Raw genomic sequence first — 21,808 nt, 5'->3', positions numbered from 1 at the left:
AAATTAACACCTCCCCTCCCTGAGGCTGGTCATTCCAGGTGATATTTGCAAGACTGATGACCCTTTTACATTACTTCCTCACCACCTCTCCCTCTCTGATTCTGTAAAAGAAATTGGCATCCAGACACCGATAAGATGGTTTTTCGGAGACACTCGTCTGCCATCTTCTCGGTCTGCTGGCTTTCCAAATAAAGTCGTATTCCTTGCCCCAACACCTTGTCTCCGAGGTTCATTGGCCTGTCATGCAGCGAGCAGAGCAGAGCGAGCTTGGACTCGGTAACACAACCTCTGGAAAGACTTTCCTTCACAGGCCTCCTGCATCGGCCTCGGGGGCTGTCGGATGCCCCATGGTGGATGTCAAGTTCCATGACAGTCTGGACTCCTCACCCAAGTTATTGTGTGACTGGCACACTTCATTTTGCCTTTTGAGACTTTCAACTTGCTCACTTGAAAAATCAGGATTCTGATCAAATAAGGTCTAAGACGTCTTCTATCACTGGGATGCCATGATTGCGTGAATCTTTGCCATGAAAGATGTTTCCTCAAAATGAATTTGGTTGTGTGACAACTATAAGACTCCAGCATTCCCAGTATCTGCAGATAAGGCCTGATATTCATATTTGATCTTACAACATAGAGCATACACTCTGTCAGCACGTACCTCTTAAGGATTGTACTTTGTGTATCTTAAATATTACAACTAAGATACATTTCCAGATATAAAGATGTATACGTAGGTTGTGGCCTTAGACTTTGTTGTGGTCTAACTTTCATTTTTTTGGATGAAATTAAAAACACTTTGAATGCATAAAAGAAATTATTGTGTACATTGTAGTAAAACAATATTGACTAGAAAAGAAATCTCCTTTTCCTATAAATCTCCACTTTGATATAAATAATTTGACCTCAAGAAAAATATTACTCAATAAGATGACAGGAATACTTTTGGCAAATAAGAGGTTAAAATGGTGTATAAGGCACACATCAGCTTAGAAATCATAATGCTGGTGAATATTTTTGTTGTGCTTTGTGTATTTCAACTTCCTCTCTCTACTGTTAATATTACAACTGTGCCTTGAGAGTTTCTCTCATCTCTGGAAGCAGAATTCAATTTTTCTCCTTCTTCTGACTATGATGGAAGAGTGATTTATGAAGAAATATATAAAAAGAAGAAAATATTTGTCCAAGTGTGATGTCCCAGGCATTCTCTTATCAATCACCTCATCTCATTTTCACACAGTCTTTCTATCCATATTATTATATAATGAAAGAAACTGAAGCTCAGAAAAGATAACAGGCTGATAAATGGGAGAGAAAAAATTGAACTCTAGGTGTGTCTGACTTTACTGCATGTAACATATAGTAAGATTCTAGAAGGAAATAGTAAAATGTCCTTTCCTTGTAATTAGGAAAGTGTGAACAGTTTGTAATATGATTTATAGAACATTTAGAAACCAAAACCAGCTTCAAACTTGATTGCAAATCAATTTTTGTTTTTGTTTTTGTTTTTGCTTTTTACCCATAGTAACAAATAGGTGCCATGCACTTACTGAGCGTCAGGCATTGTATAAAACACTGTATGTGTATGACCGCATTCAATCCTTACACAAGCCCTGTGTAATAAGAACTATAATTGTCACCATTTCATAGATTTATATTTTAAGATTCTGAGAGGTTAAGTAATTTAATTTGCCCAAAGTGCCCTGTTAGTAAGTGGAAGAAGTGAACCTGAACCTCAAGGGCTTCCTGACTTAAAATTCTAAGCTTAATCACTGGATTGTAAAGTCAGGAACTAGGTCAAATGGAGAACTACTTCTATGCTGGCCTTCTGCTAACTCATTGAGTAACTTCTTATAATGATTTTATCTTCTCTTGGCCTTGGCTTTCTCCTCAGTAAGACTAGAAGGTAGAATGAGAACATTTTTTTAAAATAAATTTATTTATTGATTTACTTTTGACTGTGTTGGGTCTTCTTTGCTATGCATGGGCTTTCTCTAGTTGCAGTGAGCGGGGGCTACTCTTCATTGCGGCACGCAGGCTCAGTAGTTGTGGCTCATGGGCTCTAGAGCGCAGGCTCAGTAGTTGTGGTGCATGGGCTTAGTTGCTCCATGGCATGTTGGATCTTCCTGGACCAGGGCTCGAATCCATGTCCCCTGCATTGGCAGGCAGATTCTTAACCACTGTGCCACCAGGGAAGTCCCTAGAATGAGAACATTTTAAGAATTTCTTCCTCTTTTCAACATACAATGAGTTTCCATGTCCCAAAGCAATTCTCAAATGTACAGGGTTCAAGTTATCCAGACTTCTTCCATCTGACTTTTTTTTTAATTAAAAAAAAAAAAAAAAAGACTTGGCCTACCATCTCTGAACTTGAGCCCCATGTGAACTTTTGATTTGGGAAAGACCATTGGTTTCACTCTACCTATGAAATAAATGCTGACAGAATCCTTCACTCTCTCTCTACAAGCTATCCTCCTGAGCACATTTAAGGGGGTTAATCATTTAACCCTGAGTTTTGTGTTAATCATTCCCTTGCTTTTCTTTATAATTTTTTTATTCTTGTATGTACCATTGATGTAATTTTTGGTTTTGCCTGTTTCTGAACTTCATATAAATGGAACAATCATATTGTATGCATTCTTCCACAACTTGCTGTTCTCACCCCCAACATTCCTTTAAGATTCATCTATGTAGAGGATTTAGCTGTGGGGTTTTCTATTGTTACTGTTAGTAGTATTCCATGGTATTAAATATACTGCAATTTATTTACCTGTTCTACTGTTAATGAGTCTGTAGCTTATTTCTGTTTTTGTTTTGCTATTATGAATATACATTTATCTGTTTCCTGGCACACACATGCCACATTTTCTCTAGCATTTATACATGGAAGCGGGATTGTTGGATTTTAGGATATGCGCATTTCAACTCTACTAAGCTAGTTTGGTATCATTGATAGCTTAAAGTTTTAAAATTAATTTATTATAAATATTTAACATCCTGGAGCATGAAAGAAGTCATAAACATGTTGGACTGTAAAGTCTGGCTTCCTAGCTGTTATTCAAACACAGCAAAAGAATACTGTGCTCAGTTAGACTTAAATGGCTTTAACCAAGATATTAGTAAAACCTACTAGAAGAGTAAGTTGTTACCTTGAGCTGGGCTACTGAAATAAGGAGAAATCGTCATTGCATAAAAACTAAAAGAAAATCAGCATAGGAATGGATAAATGAAGAATACAGGAGACCCTTCTGTTTCCAAAAAAATAACTTAGAAAGATGGGCAGTCTTGCTTCTTCTCTGTTACTAATTAGATATGTATGCTATTTCAGCCCCCCAAAGATGATCAGCATCTTGTGAATTCTAGATCAAGGAACGCAAGCTTACAAACCGGGAACACCAAGTAAAACATCTACACTGAATCTGCTTCCCCATCCTTCTTGCCTGTGCCTCATCCTTCCCTTCCCCTGCCATTTCCATCTATTCCACTGTAGTCGTCATGGATTCCAGGGATAACGCTAATCACGCTCCTGGTGAAACGCCCTGAGAGTCACGGTGCACAAGGGAAACAGCGCAGAATTGTCTAAGAAACTGACATCTTAAGGAGTATGCTCTTAGACATGTAAAAGGTAACACGGAGTTCATGTTCACTTCATGAGTTTATCCTTTTTTCCTTATGGAATCTCTTGGAAGTCATCCCAATGGCCCTCAGAAAGAAATGCCTGCGTGTCTCTCTTCAGTATGTGTTTCCAGCCTGGACGGATGCCATGAACCTTGGTGGGCACTGCGCTATTCCTAGTGAGTGGTGACTCATATGCACAAACACCATTGTTGTGGGCTAAATAAAGGGTAAAGAGCATCTCACACACCTATGGACAGTGGCTAATCCAAGTATGTAGATAACATTGTGATGAATGAAGGACAAAAGTATTTAACATCATACATTAATGCTAGGTGGCTTTTTATCCTCTCGATCAATGGATATATAGATTTCAGCTATTATGGAAATGAGAAGACATTTTTGATATTAAAATTGTTTTTGAGATCTAAAAGTCTGGGAACTACTGCTGTGTAACATACGTCTGCACCTCTAACGTTATGTGTGTGTCTGTGTGCACATGCAAACACACATGTACATATCTCTAGATATATATTATAAAAATCCACACTTCCAGAGGATGGGAAGACATTAAGAAAAATTTTTCTGCAGAGATGTACCTTCCAGCCCTCTCTGAGACAGCATTTTAAATTATTAAACAGAATACTTAACATTTGTACTTGAATCTTGTTTGTAGACAGACACATTAGAGAATGTCATTATTCAACAAGATTTCTCACACTGCAGATGGAACATAGCGTCCATTTGAGTTGCATCTTTGTAAACACTATAAATCACTAAATACTTAATAGAAAGAGGATCAAAAAGCTGATTTGCTTAAATATGAATCAGAAAATAAGATGAAGCAACAATTGAATAGCAGTAAGTATCTTTCCTTATTTATTGTCCAGGTTTTGAAAAACTGAGGTTCATTTTTTTTTTTTAATTTTGCCAATTCAGTTTTGTTTTTCAAAGACACACAATTTTTTCTAGACCAGAGAGTAATTATTAGCAGCCCTGAATATACATGTGGGTGCATTGATTTTCTCTTGATTTGAGAAAAAATTTCCTTGAGTGGAAGAGACTGATCTTTTCTAATTAGCATTAAAATGACACCCCTCCTTACAAGTCAATTTTATAATTAAACTCTCTGAAGAAAATAAAATAAAAAGAACGATTCCTCACGTAGCTAAGACTCGGCATAAGGATTTCTCTCGCTAACGCCCCTCAAAGGACTAAATCACTAAACCGGCTTCTGACAGCGTTTCTGTATTTAAAACAAAACATAAATGACAGTATTTTCATTACTGCTAATGATGAAAATATTGATGTCTAAATGTTTATACTCTGGAAAAATGTGAGATGAGAGCTTGACTGAAAAAAGCATGTGTTGATCACTGAAATAGATTTTTTTTTAACTTATAAAACAATCAGCATCTAATATCTTACGTGGGGTTATGTCTTCTCCCCTGATGATGTTTAGGAGAAAGAGTAAAAAACAAAGTGAAGCAAATACACCAAGGAAAATGGTAAACTTAAAAACTCAGAATTAGATGACCCATGAGGCGCCTACTCTTGCTTGTTTTTCTTCCCCCACAGGTGATTCAATAAATAGCGTGCCTGAGAGCATTCATGTAAGCAGTGGCTTGGCACCAGGGAAAGGTAAGTTTGGAACTGAACCCTGCAGTCGGTCCTGGCAGCCTTGCTAAACTGAGCAGTTCTTTGGTGTGAGTTGATGCACAGGAGATCATGAGCAGGACAGATCTTCCTTCATATCTGCTGTGTTTACAGATGTGAAAATATAGATACTGTAGCACACGAAGATGAATAACCCATGTGAAATTCAAATCTATTCCTCCTTGAACAGAATTATTCCTTGCTTTTGCCCTTCGGTAGAAACTTTTCTCTTCCCACGTGCAAACAAAATGTTGCCACGCAAAGACCTGGCTAGTGAGAGTGAGTGCTTGCTGATGCTTGTTTGGAGAATGAGGATGGCTTTTGGGGAAATGTCTGGAGACCCTGGCAAGCCCTATCTGCTCATAAACAAGGGGCATCTACAAAGTCTGGTTCCTTGTAAAAGGATGGACCTGAGTCTTAGAGGGAACCACCCCAGAGGAGTTCATCTACTCAGAAAGACACAATTTCCTTTAGAGCAGACAGTTCCAGACAGTTAGTAATTATTTCTCATTTTGAGAGGACGATGGAAACCCATCTTTTCCTTCTAACACTTGCACATTGCTTCCACGCTGCAGCAGGATCCCCTTGGCTACCAGATACCTACCTCACAGGAATTTTATAGTCTTTCATCCACTAGAGTAAACCCATTTTCTCCCCCAAAGCAAGAGGGTGTGTCTTTTTACACTTTCAAACTTTGCTTCTACCTTAAAGATCAACTTACTCAACATGGATTTGATTAGGCATAAAACAGACTGAGAATGACAATGCTTTGCCTCTATTTCCTAAAAAAAAATGCATAAACAAGCAAGCACGGGCCACTAGCAAACCATTCCTAATATTCCTTGGCATTTGAGGTGTTTTCGTTTTTTTTTTTTTTAATTAATTAATTTATTTATTTTTTGGCTGCATTGGGTCTTTGTTGCTGTGCGCGGGCCTTTTCTAGTTGTGGCGAGCGGGGTTTACTCCTCATTGTGGTGCGCGGGCTTCTCACTGTGGTGGCCTCTCTCGCTGCAGAGCACAGGCTCCAGGCGCACAGGCTTCAGTAGTTGTGGCACACGGGCTCCGTAGTTGTGGCTCTCGGGCTCCAGAGTGCAGGCTCAGTAGTTGTGGCGCACAGGCTTAGTTGCTCCACGGCACGTGGGATCTTCCCAGACCAGGGCTCGAACCCATGTCTCCTGCACTGGCAGGCGGATTCCCTACCACTGTGCCACTAGGGAAGTCCGAGGTGTTTTAGTTTTGACTTCTTTAAATGCATGCAGATTCATGGCGTTGTAATTTAGGATTTGTCTGAATACAGTGTTGAATTGTGCTATCTTCATGGCTAATTTTAGGAACAAGTCACTTGGTCCAGCTGGATGGCCTGGAGTAAAGAATTCTCTAATTAAAATTGACTCATGTTATAGAGTACATAACTCTTATGCAATGATAAAAACTTTTTCTTTCTTGGAAAAATAATTCTCCAAAGAAGCTATGCCTAAAGTTACAGAAATCCTCTAAACCAAGGATGTGAAAGACCCAAGAATTACCTTGCAAATATCAGAGGTCTCCTGAATGAATGAATATTTCATGTTTTCATGGTATAAATTCAGCTCCTGGTAGAAATTCTTGAAAGCACCAGTATTAGCACTCTGAGTTACAAGTGACAAAAAAAAAACACTTCATAAAGGATAAAAAATACAAAGGGAATCCAATGGTTCACATGACTGAAGAGGTCGGGGAACAGGACGGTTTCAGCAGCGTCTTCATGCCACCAAAACTATCCCCTGGGTTCTTCCTCCATGTGGATTCTTCTTCCATGTGGATTCCTCTTCCAGGTGGATTCCTCTTCCAGGTGGATTCTTCTTCCATGTGGATTCCTCTTCCAGGTGGATTCCTCTTCCAGGTGGATTCTTCTTCCATGTGGATTCCTCTTCCATGTGGATTCCTCTTCCAGGTGGATTCTTCTTCCATGTGGAGTCCTCTTCCATGTGGATTCCTCTTCCATGTGGATTCTTCTTCCAGGTGGATACCTTTTCCATGGAAGCAAGATGTTTGCAGCATCTACAGCTTCACATCCTTCCAGCCTCAGGTCTAATGGAAAGATGACCTGTCCCTGTCTCAATACCCCAACTGAAAGTTACACTCTGTCTCATCACTGCCCATCCCTCTATCAATTACTGTGAGCAGGGGATTATGAGAACACAATGAGCTGTTAGACCTGGGGCTCTGTCACCCTATGTTCCACTTTAGAGCTGAGGACGGAGGCCCATCTGGCCTAAAAGAATGAGGATGGGGAAGAACCTTAAACTAAAACTAAAATTGGAGGCCTCTGCTGTGAGGAGGATGGCCAATGAGGATGCAAACGCCACCCTCCCAGAACCCTTTGCCATCAGCTCATCTCCTACTGTGCCTTATGTGTCAAGGATGTTTAAGAACTCAGGGACTGGGCTTCCCTGGTGGCGCAGTGGTGAAGAATCCGCCTGCCAATGCAGGGGACACGGGTTCGAGCCCTGGTCCGAGAAGATCCCACATGCCACGGAGCAACTAAGCCCGTGCGCCACAACTACTGAGCCTGCGCTCTAGAGCCCACGAACCACAACTACTGAAGCCTGCACTCTAGAGCCCGCAAGCCACAACTACTGAAGCCTGCATGCCTAGAGCCCGTGCTCCACACCAAGAGAAGCCACCGCAATGAGAAGCCCATGCACCGCAATGAAGAGTAACCCCTGCTCACCACAACTAGAGAAAGCCCGTGCACAGCAACAAAGACCCAACACAGCCAAAAATAAATAAATAAAATAAATAAATTTAAAAAAAGACCTCAGGGACTTCCCTGGCAGTCCAGTGGTTAAGACTCCAAGCTCCCAATGTAGGGGGTGTGGGTTCCATCCCTGGTCAGGGAACTAAGATCCCACATGCCACACGGCCAAAAATTTTAAAAAAAAATCATAAGTGGGGGGATAATTTTATAAACCTAATAATTAGTACTCTCTAACACAATGTTTAAATTTTTAATATAATTATTAATTATATTGTACTCAGTATTAGCTATTTCTTAAGTGGGTTCTTTATATTAACATGCACAAGTACTTGCAATTTTCATCCAGAATGCAGAATTCAAATTTCATTTTAGTCAATTTGAGGCAAAGGATACTATTAGGACAATTTACACTTGCATAGATGTAAACTAAGTCATTAAGCTCTTCCCTCCCTGCCAGGAAAGCATTTTCTGATCCTGTATTTACTTTGTTTTATTAAAGACCCCTCCAAAAAATAGGAAAAGCAAGCATTGATTAAAAACAACATGGCCTACAAATAGTAGAGAATGCAGAAAAAGCATATTACTTGGTACAAACACTCCAAGTAAAGTATAAAGACACTCATATTTAATATCATATTAAGTAGTAACTTTTCATGGCCGGAAGGACCACAGAGATCATTCAACCCTAAAACTTCTTAATAAAGAGGCTTTCTCAGTAAGCTAGTTGTCATTATTTTTCCCAGTTGGCAGGATGGCCAGGAACATTCACATCAGCATATCCTGGGGCTGGTTCCATAAAGAACTCTCTGCTCCTCCAAGAGGACACCTGTCACCCAGCTCAGCTGATTCCTTCCCAGGCTCCATTCATTCCAAGTGGCTTTGAGCCCCTCTGTGTTCCTAGCTCTGTGCCAGGTGCCGGGATACAAAGATGAATAGGATGACGGTGACCCCTGACCACCTGGTGCTTCCAGCCCAGTGCGGGCGACAGACATCACTCATGTTATCACACAAGTACATTCGTCAGTACAAAGTGTACTTCGTGTGATAAAGGGAAGTTTCAGCGTCCTGTGATATGGTCTCAGGGCCTGTCCAGCCCGGCCCAGAGACTTAGGGAAGTTGCCTTTGAGCTGAGAGTAAGACAAGGATGAAAGTTTGGGCTGTACCACCCGCTGAAGGCCATCCCATCTGGAACCCAGAGCACAGGGAAGGAAGTTCTGTGGGACCACATCGTGCAGGAACGTGTAGACTGCAAGGATTTGAGTCTTTTTTTTTTTTTTAAGAGAAAAGATATGTTTTATTTAAAACACCAAAGATTTACAGCCAAATAAATAGCTGAAGGAAAATTATGAAATACACTGCATATTATATTTAGCAATTTAGATTTAAAAATTTAAGATAATTAGAAGGATTTGAGTCTTTATTCTGAAGTTTTAAGCAAAGGGTGACAGAATCAGATTTGCATTTGGAAAATCACTCTGGCTAGTGTGCAGGGAACAGATTGGTGTCAAAATGATGGAGAACAGTGAGGAAGGTAGTAGGTCAGTCCAGGTGAGGGAGGTCGATGGGGTGGCGGCCTGTCCTAGAGGGGCACTACTGGAGCGGAGAGGTCGGACAGATTTGAGAGAGGTTTTGAATATAAAATTAAAAAGACATGTTGGTTCTCACAGTTTGAAGAGTCACCGAATGCTGGGACGGTTTTTTTGCAGTGTGCTTTCTGAGAGGTCCAATAACCGATCCCAGTTTCCCTAATGAGACTGAGTGAAGACTGTCATTCTACGGCGGCCACAGCTCTGCAGTTCTTCACCATGTGTAGATGCCCCAGGAGCAGAAATGTTCACACTCTGTAACCTTCTGGTCACTGCAAAAGCCTTTGGATTCCCAGCCCTGTTAATTCAAGTCGTTTTGCTCCTGATTAACTCATAGACGTCTTCAAAATGTGAAAGCATCCAAAAACCCAGGGTGCCTGTGTGTCTGAAGATCTTTTGAGTCATATCGTAGTTTCTAAATATCCGTTCCTTAAATGCTTACACCAGCGTGGTCTGGAGGACTTTACAACCGAGCAAAGATAGCTGACCTCACATAACACACTGTATGAGTATCGTTCCTTAAGTGGATACTGGGTCTTGAAATTAAACATTCACATTTAGACCAAAATGATGCAGACCTTCCATTCTTCCTCCACTTTCCCTTCCCCTTCCTGCTTCCAAAAGTACTGGTGCTGGCTGGAATCTTCCTGCAGGCTGTTTTCTCTTTTTCCAAAGCAGATGTTCCCAAACCATTGGTGCTGGTCCTGAGCTTTCCACCTTCAGGTTCCGATGTTCATATACTCGTTCAGCCAGGATATGTTCTTCAGAGCCTATTCTATGCCAGCCCCTATTAAATATCTCCAAGAGATGGTCCTCCAACAGCTCTAATCCACATATCAGAAGTTAAATTGATCATCAGACCGCCCAAATCTACCCCTTCCTTGTGTTCACTGTCTCAGCAAAGGTTAACATAACTCACTTGTTTTAGCTCCGCCAACGCCTACCCCCATCCTTCCTGCCCTTCACAACCCAGTCACCAAGTCCTCTTTCAAATCCATCCCCTTTCCTGCCGTCCTTCCCTGTCAGGGCCTCTGTCCATACCCTTGCCATTCCTAGTATAATAAGGTCACACCGAGTCTCCCACCTCCAATCAATGTTTCCAATGCAAGCCATCTATTATAAAGACTGATCCTGTCACTTCTGTGCCTGAAAATCCCTAGGGCGTTTCCTCGTCTCCTTTAGGATAAAATCCTAGCATCTCCGTACAGCAAACAGGACCCTTAGGACTGTGCTCCTTCGCCCTTTGGCTGCATCCCAGCACCACCCCCGGCAGAGCAGTCATGACTGATTCCTCATTCTTTAGTTTTACAACAAGGTCAAGTCCATGTACATGCTCTCTGTGTCTCCTCCTGCTACTGCCCGTCACCCTCATGGTCCTGTTCTAATATTACTTCTCTGCACAGGATGCTCGGGGTCAGGCCCACGTGTGCCCCTGTCAATTTACTTTGTCCATCAATTTACCAAGACACTCGGATCACTGCTTACTCTGATCCTGTGTCCTGTCTCTCTCTCTTTCCCACTCAACCCAACTTTCTGGAACACAGACCTCAGATCCCCTAGGACCGACCACGATACAGGAAACGCAGTAAGTGACCAGCCAGCACTTGCTGAACCAGGACTGACGATTGTAATAAACTTAAAAATGATCAAGTGCTTTTGTGTGCTCAGTGCTTTAGCAAGTTCGGAGAAATGCACACACACACCCGTTAAGGAAACAGAATTAGATCTTGAGTGAGACAGTGAACAGTGTAAAAAACTCAACTATGGGACGCCCTGAACAAAATGACTTTCAAGATATCTTTTTACACAATCAATAGTAAGAATACATTTTATATCACAAATTCTCCCCATCCAATCATGCTTAATAAAGAAATTTAAAATTTTACAAATATAATACTTCCTCTCACTATATAGGAGGGCTTCTGATATTTTTTCTGTAACTATTTCAGTTTTTAAATGTTAGCTCTAAGCCACTCAATTTCTTTTATGACTCATTTTGGAAAATACTGCTTTAGTATATTTACCATATTTGATTTACACAGATTTCTATTCACCCAACTTCTGTAAATAATTAAGGCTGTATGTAAAAAGTAAATAAGTAATTTCTCTAATTTTTAGGGCTACTTGAAACTCATCGATTTCCTTAATAGGGGATCCTCACTGCCAAAGCCACACTACTTTTTTTCTTTTTTTCATGAGATTCGTATTTGTTTATTTATTTATTTTTGGCTGTATTAGGTCTTTGTTGCTGTGCGTGGGCTTTCTCTAGTTGCGTGAGCGGGGGCTACTCTTTGTTGCAGTGTGTGGGCTTCTCACTGCGGTGGTTTCTCTTGTTGTGGAGCACAGGCTCTAGGCACGAGGGCTTCAGTAGTTGTGGCGCGTGGGCTCTGGAGTGCAGGCTCAGTAGTTATGGCTCACGGGCTAAGAGCACAGGCTCAGTAGTTGTGGCTCACGGGCTTAGTTGCTCCACGTTATGTGGGATCTTCCCAGACCAGCACTCAAACCCATGTCCCCTGCATTGGCAGGTGGTTTCTCAACCACTGTGCCACCAGGGAAGTCCTGCACTACTTTTTAGTGACAGCAAATAGCTTGTGATGAGAATTTTTGGAGATATTTCACACACATTGAACTCAATGGAAGCGGGCTGAGACTTGAAGCAGGATTTGCCATCACCAGGTTGACATTTTCTGTCTTCTAGGTCGATTATAAACATTTTGAACCATATTTCCTATTGTGAAAAAGCTCTCTGATGGTTCTCCTTTTCTATTAGTGTGATTTATTTTTTTGTTTCTTAACAAGATACTCTAATGTAAAATACGATTATGGGATAGTTTTCTTGAAATGAAGCTAGTGATAGGAATCAATTCAACATTGATATGAAGAATCATTCCAGAATATTATTCTTTTTTTCCCTATTTCTAGACAACTCTATTACTCAGAATAAATGACATATAGCTCTCCTATCAGCATTGTATTTGGCGAGGAAATTTGCAATATTTCTTCTTTAATCTTAAGAAACACGTTATCTGCCAACCATTATGTTGCCTTGTGAAAAGTAATAAATGTTACACTTCATATGTCAGCATTTCAGTGCCCAGTAAAGGAGAGTGTTCATTGTTTTCTAAATGAAAGAGCAAAAAATTTAGAAAGATAAAAAGATTTTGCCAGTGTTTCAATGTAGAAACATTTTTCTCTTAAAGAAAAACAACCTGTTACAAGAACTATACCTGACATGAGGATATTTGTCATTATATATATGGCTTCATGACTAAACTCATGAATATTTTAAATTGAGACTTTGAAAAGCACACTTATATAAATAATTGTTTTGTTTTTAAATAACTTATATTTCAACACAAGATTTAAGCTCTGTTGAGAAATTTGTCAAAATTAAATTTCTAACCTACCTTCCTGCTAAGCATAGCAGCACAGCTGCCATGAATTCAAAATCTGAATACACAACTTTTGTAAGTGAGACTTAGAACACCATTTTCAACATATAGTATGGGGACCTCTTGATGTTTCAAGGCCATGGGTTTCCTCACTACATTTAGTGGTGAAGCTGCCTCTGAAGGCTTGAGAGGAGAATAAAGAAGGAGGCTATGTGATTCCATATTCATGTAGGTATTGTTCTATTTCAGGTGACTTAGAATTGTTTACACCAAAAAAATGTCAAAACTATTTATTGGGAATTTTCCATATTGTTTTGTGGACTGTAGGAGGGCAGCCCCCTGCCCAGGGTGGGCAGCGTCCACGCCGGGGGGAGGACCTGCAGAGGCCACTGTCCAGTGAGGTGTGGTACCCGAGTGGGGGAGGGGATATCTGGAGGGCAGTGGAGAGGATGCCGCAGCGACACTGGGACCTGTAAGGGGCTGGGCAGGGGACGGCAGTGCTGACAGCCTGGGCAGAGTAAGGAGGGCACCGGTGCAGGGAGATGGGGTGGCCGCGGTGATGATCACGGGTCACACAGAGGGGTCCGATCCAGTAGAGACTATGTCAGGGCTGGTGAGAGCCAGGTTTCTCACTGTCAGAGGAGGGGGCACGAATACGGAAAGGGAGAAGACGAGAATGAATCTTGTGGTGTGGCATCAAAGTTGGAGATCTCGGCATGAAGTCATGTTTTCCAACATAGGTGACATAGAAATAGATGCAGAGGTAAATGTGTGTGTATCCGGGTTCTCCAGAGAAACAGAAGCAGTAAGATGTTCGTGTGTGTGTGTGTGTGTGTGTGTGTGTGTGTGTGTGTGTGGTTTACTGTAAGAAATTGGCTCAGGTGATTACGGAGGCTGGCAGGTCCCAGGACCAGGAGTTGGCCAGCTAGACCCTGGGAGAGCTGGTGGTGTACTTCCCGTCTGGACAGAGCAGGCTCAAGACTCAGGAAGAGCCGGTGTTTAGGTCTGAGTCCAAAGGCAGGAGAAATGGATGTCCCAGTTCAAAGGCAGTCAGACAGGAGGAGTTTCCCCTTGTTTGTGGGAAGGTCAGGATTGTTCTATTCAGGTCTTCAACTGATTAGATGAGGCACCCCCATTGCGGAGGGCAACCTGCTTTACTCAGGGCACTGCTTCACGGGGTAATCTTACCTGAAACACCCAACACCCTCACAGACACACCCAGAATACTGTGTGACCAAGTGTCTGGGCACCCCATGGCCCGATCACATTGACGCATGGAATTAACCATTACAGTGTGTGTGTGCTTCTGTGTTTGTGTTTAAAATACCTACCACCCAGATCTTGGTTACTAAATAGTATTCTCCCTTAAAAGAACTCCTTGGAGAAATGACTGAATCCATGGCTGGGTAGGGAAAGCATAAGATAATCCTGGACCATCTTGCTGTGCTGTAAACAAGTGCTGGAGGAATAGTGAAGGTGCGTCAAAGGACACAGGGGTCAGCCTGAAAAGGCTCCCACTGGCCAAAACCAGGACAAAATAAGTAATAATAGCAACAGGCTATAACATCAAATAGAATAAGAATCCATGAGCCCATACTTACATAAATTAATTGAAAGTTTGATGAGGCCATCTCTCATACTTACATAATCTCAAAGTACATACACACTAAATATGTAGTAATTACAAAGGGAAAACTGGTAATTTCTCATGGCGAATCCTGGCAGACACCACTTTACACAAATGATTGACATTAATAGTCAATAGGACAAATCAAATCAAGGACGCAATGAGACAAATGTAGTGCCACTTCTGGGATACTCCTGCCAGGCATAAAATGCATATTCTGAATCTAATTATGAGGAAACACAAGACAAACCAAAATTCAGGGACATTCTACAAAATAGCTGACCTTTATCTTTGAAAGTGCCAAGGTCATGAGGTCAAGGAAATACTGAGGATCTGTCCCAAATTGAAGGAGAGTAAAGGGATATGACAACTAGATGCAACATGTGATTCTGAACTGAATCTTTTTCTCGTAAAAAACATGGTTTGATAAAATGTAAATGAGATCTGAGACTATACAGGAGTGGTATATTTATATTAATTTCCTGATGCGGATGGTCTGTAGTAACGTAAGGTAATGTCTTCATTTATAAGACACACTCATTGAAGTACTTGGGGTGATGGAGCACCACATCATCAACTTACTCTTTGCTCTGTTCTTGCAGCTTTTCCCCATGTTTGAAATTGTTTCAAAATAAAATATATATATATATAAAATGGAACATTTTATTCCATCAGCAATCTGAAATATTGCTGGTTTCTTTGAGTACAGTTCTTTGGCTATACTCCCTTAACCATTATGTCTGTTTACTTTGGAGCAAAAAGTCAGTAATTACTACACTCTCATCTTATAAATTACTAGTTATGATTTTTAAAATCTGAAACAAATTCTTGGGATTGGATTTTCATTATGCAAAACCTTATCGAGCTAGTCGTGGTACTTGAATACACGTCGTTGTGAGGGTACCGTCTCATTTTCCTCCTTGTGTTACCGCAAGTGGGGTCCGGCTGCTCGCCGCTCAAAAGCCAATAAAGAGGTAAAGTTGGTGGAAAGGAAAGTTTGCTTTATTTTGGATGTCAGCAACTGGGGGGCGGGGCGGTGGGGGGGCAGGGCAGACACCTGTCCAAAGGCCGACTCCCCTCACTGACAACCAGTGGTCAAGAGCTTTTATAGGCAGAGAGAGGGGGTTTCATGCAGAAACAGCACAGGCAGCTCTGACCATCACCTTGAAATTGGTCATCGGTGGTCTGACCAGCGTCATCTTGATTGTTTTAAGCACAGTTAATCTTCAGTTCCAGGGTCAGTTTGTTCCCCTTTCCTTGAGGCCATTCTCAGAATTGTGGCAGCTTGTGTCATGGCTACAGTCTGGTCATCATGTAGTTAACTTCTTCCACCTGATGGGGTTTCCAGTATCCATAAGATAGCTCCCAGGATATGGCTCAGAATATTCTCTATAGTCCTGGAGAAGGAACTAAAGGTCCTTGATTTTGCTTAATGACTAAACTTTATTTTTTAGTCTTGTTGGACTGTTTCCCTTTGTTTCTGCATTTTCTCACTTCTCTGATTAAACTTATTCTTTGGCTAAAGTTTTTCCACAGACAAAAGGCAGGCGGAGGGCATGGGGGACAAGGACCATAGCGTCCTGCTCTGGTTTCACTTGGATATCCCTCTTCTTTCTAGAAACTTTCCCACTGCCACTTGAGTGAAATTGCTTTAACAGTTGTTCTCACCTATCTCTTTCTTTATTATTAAACTCTGAGGACACATCAGTCCTTGCTTGATGTCTCCGAAACTTTTATGCCCTTGACCTCCATTTCCTTGAAACTCTCTTGTCCCTGACCTCTGTGACAGACCTCCTCGGCGCTGGCCTCTCCAGGAATTGCTTCTCTGTGGCATCTTTAGACTCTTTCCCTCCGATAGGCCCTGAAATGTCGATGTTCTTCTGAGTCCTGTTCTCCTGTGTCATCTCAGCCCGTAATGCACACCTTTCCTGACTGCCTCTTCAGTCTTGGTCATCACCTGCTTGCTGATGGGCTCGAGTCTCTCCTGTGGCCAGAGACCACGCCTGAGGACGACCTGAATGGCCCACTGCCTGCTGGACACGCCCACATTCTGTCCCGCGAGCATCTCACAGTCTGTACATCATTAACGCCATCTCCCATCCCCCCCCCTTAAATCCCCTCCACCAGGCTTGCTGCAGTGAAACACATCACTATCTACCTAGGGGCCAATCAGCCAAAAAGATCTTTTGTAACTTCCTTATGATTTATCAAATCCATACGTTTATTTCTCTCCCCTCCCACCGTCTCAGTTCAGACCACCGTTATCTCTTCTCTGGATTACAGCCTGAGTTGGTGTCCTGCACAGAAGGTTGGTTTTGCCCGCCTCCAATGTGCCTTCATGGTGATGCCGGGTAGGCAAGTGACAGTACCATCCTACCAGGAAAATCCTCTGATCACAATATCCTGTGTTGTCTTGCCATTGCCTTTGGGCAGAAATGTGAACTTCTTAGCAAGACGTGAGCCATCCTTCCCCATCCAGGCACCTCTCACCTCTTCAGCTTCATCTTTTCTCACCCTCACCCTCTCATCAACATTGTGCCCCTTGCTGTCCCATGACAAAGCCATACTTTACCCAACTTCTGACCGGAACACGCTTCATGCCCCATTTCTTTTCTCCTTCATCAGCTGGTTAATTGTTGGCCATAACCCAGAGGCCCCAGGTGTTTCCCAACAGTCCCTCAGCCACTGGCTCCGCCCTCAGAGTCCTGTGATTGTCCCGTCTTTCGATCAAAACACTTATCGCACCATATTGCTATGTTCTGTCTCTACCCTCGTAACCACAATCAAGCTTCTAATCCTTCCGTAGCTTCGCACAACTCTCAGAGTGAAATCCACTTCTCCCCTCTGGTTCTCGTAACTTCACATTATCTGACCCCTCTGCAAATCTCCCACCTCCCCCAGTCTACTCCCTACCACCCCCAGTGTCCTCACATGCTGCTGGCCCATGTTCACTTGGAGGTTAGCTTGCATCCCCCGGTCTTTCCGTGGGCTATCCTTCCTGTCATTCGTACCGAACTTAAATGTCATCTCAGCAGAGAGGCTCCCCAGACCACCCTATCTGCAGCAGCCCCTCCATCATCCTCTGCCCTCTGCACCATTTCAACTCTCGGCATTGTACCCATCACTACTGTTTATTTATCTTCTTTATTAATCTGTTTATTTCTTACCTGTGTGCCCCCAGCCAGAAGGTCAACTCCATGAGAGTACAGACCTTGCCTGCTTTGTTTCTGTACATGTTCCTAATGCCAAGAAAAATGCCTCAATAGATAATTAGTTGAACGAATGACTCCCCTATAGGATTACAGGCTTCTTGATGACAGACTCACTCATCAATCTCTGTTTATGTGACATCATCCTTGGCATATCAAAGGCAGGACTCTCACTAATTCATTCAACAGATACTGGGGTTATCTGTGTATCCAAGCTGTGTGCAACAGATGCAAGTGAGAAAAACACAGTCCAGTGACAAAAACTCATCGTCCGATGGGAGAGACCCCAATTATGCAAACGCAGTCCAGTTTTCCCAAGTTGTCCAGCCTTCCAGAATCACCCTTCACTTTGATCACATAATATAAAACAATTCAAAAGCCCATGCCAAGTGAAATCCAGCAAGCTGGCTGATGTTGCTAAAAACCCATCAGGGGACGGCAGTGATTGGTTTCAGCAGTGGTTTGTCACCTCTTGCTCTAATCCCTGCCCCATGTTCCACTCTCCACTTCCTACGGCTGCTGCCCTCTGTCCCCCGCAAGAGATTTTCCCTTCTTTCTTCCACCAAACACAAGTCTGCTGTACATTACTGATCTGTAATGAAGATTTGGGGATTTAAGGGAAAATTACAATTCAGAAGAGAAAACGATCTACTATTAAATAGCAATTCCGAAACCTCAGAGGCTTTTTTGCAACGAGAAAGCTCTCACTCATCTTGGTCTTTTTTTTCCTTAGTTCCCAGCCTGCCACTGTATTGCTAGACCCTGTGTCCACCTACAAAGACCTTTCTCCCAGAAAATTCCCATTACTTTATTATCCAGAACACTTAGCTTCCCCAGCACCACACTTTCTCTCCTAAATAAGTCACCTATGCCATTCACAGGGGGCCACGAATAGGTTTTCTTGAAGGAAAGAGCTGCCCACTCCCCTTGATGGGGGGTTGGCTGTGTTTAAACAGAGTGGAGCTATTACCTCCCACATTTTAGATAATGGACTTCTCTCAAAAATGCTTAAAATTACATTTAATTTGGGGTTAAACATACTGCACGACTGACTCACTGACACTGTTCAGAATGAAGTCTTTAAGTCTTTTGGAAGAGTTGCCTTTTAAGCGAATCTCTGCCACTTTGTACTCGTTGATTTGGAATTCTGACCAAAGTACAGACGTTTATCCCTATTCAGTTTCATCTTATTATATTTGGCCCATCATTTCAGGCTGTCAAGATCTTCCAGGAGCTTGGTTCTGGCACACAGTAAACTCACTACCCTGCCAACTTTGTGTCAAATGCAACTTGCTGAACTACGTTCTCTATCCTCTTAGAAGCCACCAAAAATGGCTGGTAGACATGTGCTGTTCTGTTACAGGATTCCAAGAGCTAAAGAAGATGAAAATCACCAAATGAGACACATAAGGACAAATATCTTTAGATGGATGGTGAAGATCTCACGTTCAGGCGTGTGTCTCCCATTTCTCTAGATAATCCCATCACTACTTATCTTGAGGTGTAGGTTGTTCTGGGGTAGGGGATGAGGCTGGGAGCGGGCAGCTGCCCTAAGACAAGCTTTACTGCGGCGGGCAGGGCATGGTGGTCTCAGGCAAGTGCCAGGCAAGAGCAGGGTGGTCTTGCACGGCTTTGGGAGGGAGCAGCCCCTGAAATTGTGCAAACTAGACTTCCCACCTGTCATCCCAGCCAAGGTCCCAGAGTGCGGAGAAACATTTAATTTACAGAAGGTGTCTTTACCAAAGTTTACCCCATCAGCCCGAGCTTGAGCTGTCAGATTACCACCTTCTTTTCTCTGCTGGCTGAAACCCCACCATTAAGTTCATTTCTCTAGGGATCCAAGACCACAGTTATTGAGGGAGAGTTCCAGGCACCAGAAATGATAATAGGGTCAACACACCTTTTTATTAAGAACCTAAACCAAAAAAGCCAGTTTATTCAATGCATTTTGCAACCTCCTGTGTCAGCCTCTGTATTATTTTCTTTGTTCTGCTTTTCCCATTTCCTTGCAGTTGGGTGCGTCAATACCTTCACTGCCCAAAAAGCCAGGTTCGAAACCAATTGTGGCTTAGTTAGGTGTGTTGGGATCCTCTTGGCAACCCTGTATTCGTGCATGCAATTAACTTGCTCTGTCCAAACCTGCTCGGCCATGCTTTCTGGGGGTCTGGGTCGCTACCCTGTGTCCAAATCTCTGTTCCCCAGGACAGACACCTAAGTGACCCCGTAGCTGCAAGCCACAGTGCCCCCTCTCCTTCCCCACACCCATCGCTGTGACACCAGTGCTACTGGGCTGTGGAGGTTGTGTTCTTGGCTACAAAATTGTGTCTCTTCACCCATGCTGTTCTTATATAGCTGTTTACTGGGTTGAATACACACAGATTCTCTTTTACGTTTTAAATAGTAGGTAATTCATAGTTATTTGATGAATGAGTGAAACAGCAGTAGCCACTGGGTGTTCAACACTCAGGAAGCTGTGACTAAATTAACTGAGCGGCTAATGGTCCTCACAGTGTGTGAATACTTGGGAGCCGGACAGAAGACAGGTCTGCTGGCCGGGGCTCTGCAGTTCAGCTATGCCTCACCAGCTCTGAGCACTGCTTCACTTAACACTCTAGTTGGCAAAATCACGGTTGACAAGTTCAGTGCCTAGTGAATACAGGGAATTCACAGAAAAATAACAAAAACCAGTTTGGGATTGACATGTACACACTGCTATATTTAAAATGGATAACCAACAAGGATTTACTGCATAGCACAGGGAACTCTGCTCAATATTATGTAACAACCTAAACGGGAAAAGCATATGAAAAAGAATAGATATATGTGTATGTATAACTGAATCACTTTGCTGTCCATCTGAAACTGTCACAACATTGTTAATCAACTATACTCCAATATAAAATTAAAAGTTTAAAAAAATCTTAAAAATAACAAAAAGGTATTGTGTGTAGAAAACAAACTTACGGTTACCAAAGGGGATAGTGGAGGTTGGGGCTGAGGGAGGGGAGAGATAAATTAGGAATTTGGGATTAGCAGATACTCACTACTGTACATAAAATAGATAAACAACAAGGTCCTACTGTAGAGCACAGGGAACTCTACCCAATATCTTGTAATAACCTATAACGGAAAAGAATCTGAAAAAATATACATATGTATAACTGAATCACTTTGCCGTATACTTGAAACTAACACAACATTGTAAATTAACTATACCTCAATTTAAAAAAATTTTAAATTAAAAAAAAACACAATAAATAAATATGACATCCCACTGGGGGAAAAAATGTATCATGCGTGCATTCGCGCACGCGCGCGCGCGCACACACACACACACACACACACAGATATAAATTCTTAAAGGGCAGTAGCTCCAGAACACGCCAAGTTATTTGCCACTCCTCTTGCTCCAGTATCGCTCTTTTCAGTATACAGAAACAAGCAGCTAAGGTCGACTCTTATGTTAACTTTATGCAAGGCAGGTTCTATCCCTTCTTAATGTTTTAAAATTTGATCCAACGACTTAAAATGTTTTAAAACAATTAATGTCTAAGATGTGATTAAAAGCAGTGGTTTTATTTTTGCATTTGCACTTTCCCTGAAGATGTTTCCACAAGTCCTATTTGCTCTTTCAATAACTGTATTTTTTAAATTAATTAATTAAGTAATTTATTTATTTTTGGCTGAGTTTGGTCTTTGTTGCTGGGGGTGGGCTTTCTCTAGTTGCGGTGTGTGGGCTTCTCATTGTGGTGGCTTCTCTTGTTGCGGAGCATGGGCTCTAGGCGCATGGGCTTCAGTAGTTGTGGCGCACGGGCTTCAGTAGTTGTGGCGCATGGGCTTCAGTAGTTGTGTCACGTGGGCTCCAGATTGCAAGCTCAGTAGTTGTGGCACACAGGCTTTGTTGCTCCACGGCATGTGGGATCTTACCAGACCAGGGCTCGAACCCGTGTCCCCTGAATTGGCAGGCAGATTCTTAACCGCTG

The sequence above is a fragment of the Balaenoptera ricei genome, chromosome 12, assembly GCF_028023285.1.
Source record: "Balaenoptera ricei isolate mBalRic1 chromosome 12, mBalRic1.hap2, whole genome shotgun sequence".
Lineage (NCBI taxonomy): Eukaryota > Metazoa > Chordata > Mammalia > Artiodactyla > Balaenopteridae > Balaenoptera > Balaenoptera ricei.
This window is presented reverse-complemented; position numbering follows the sequence as displayed.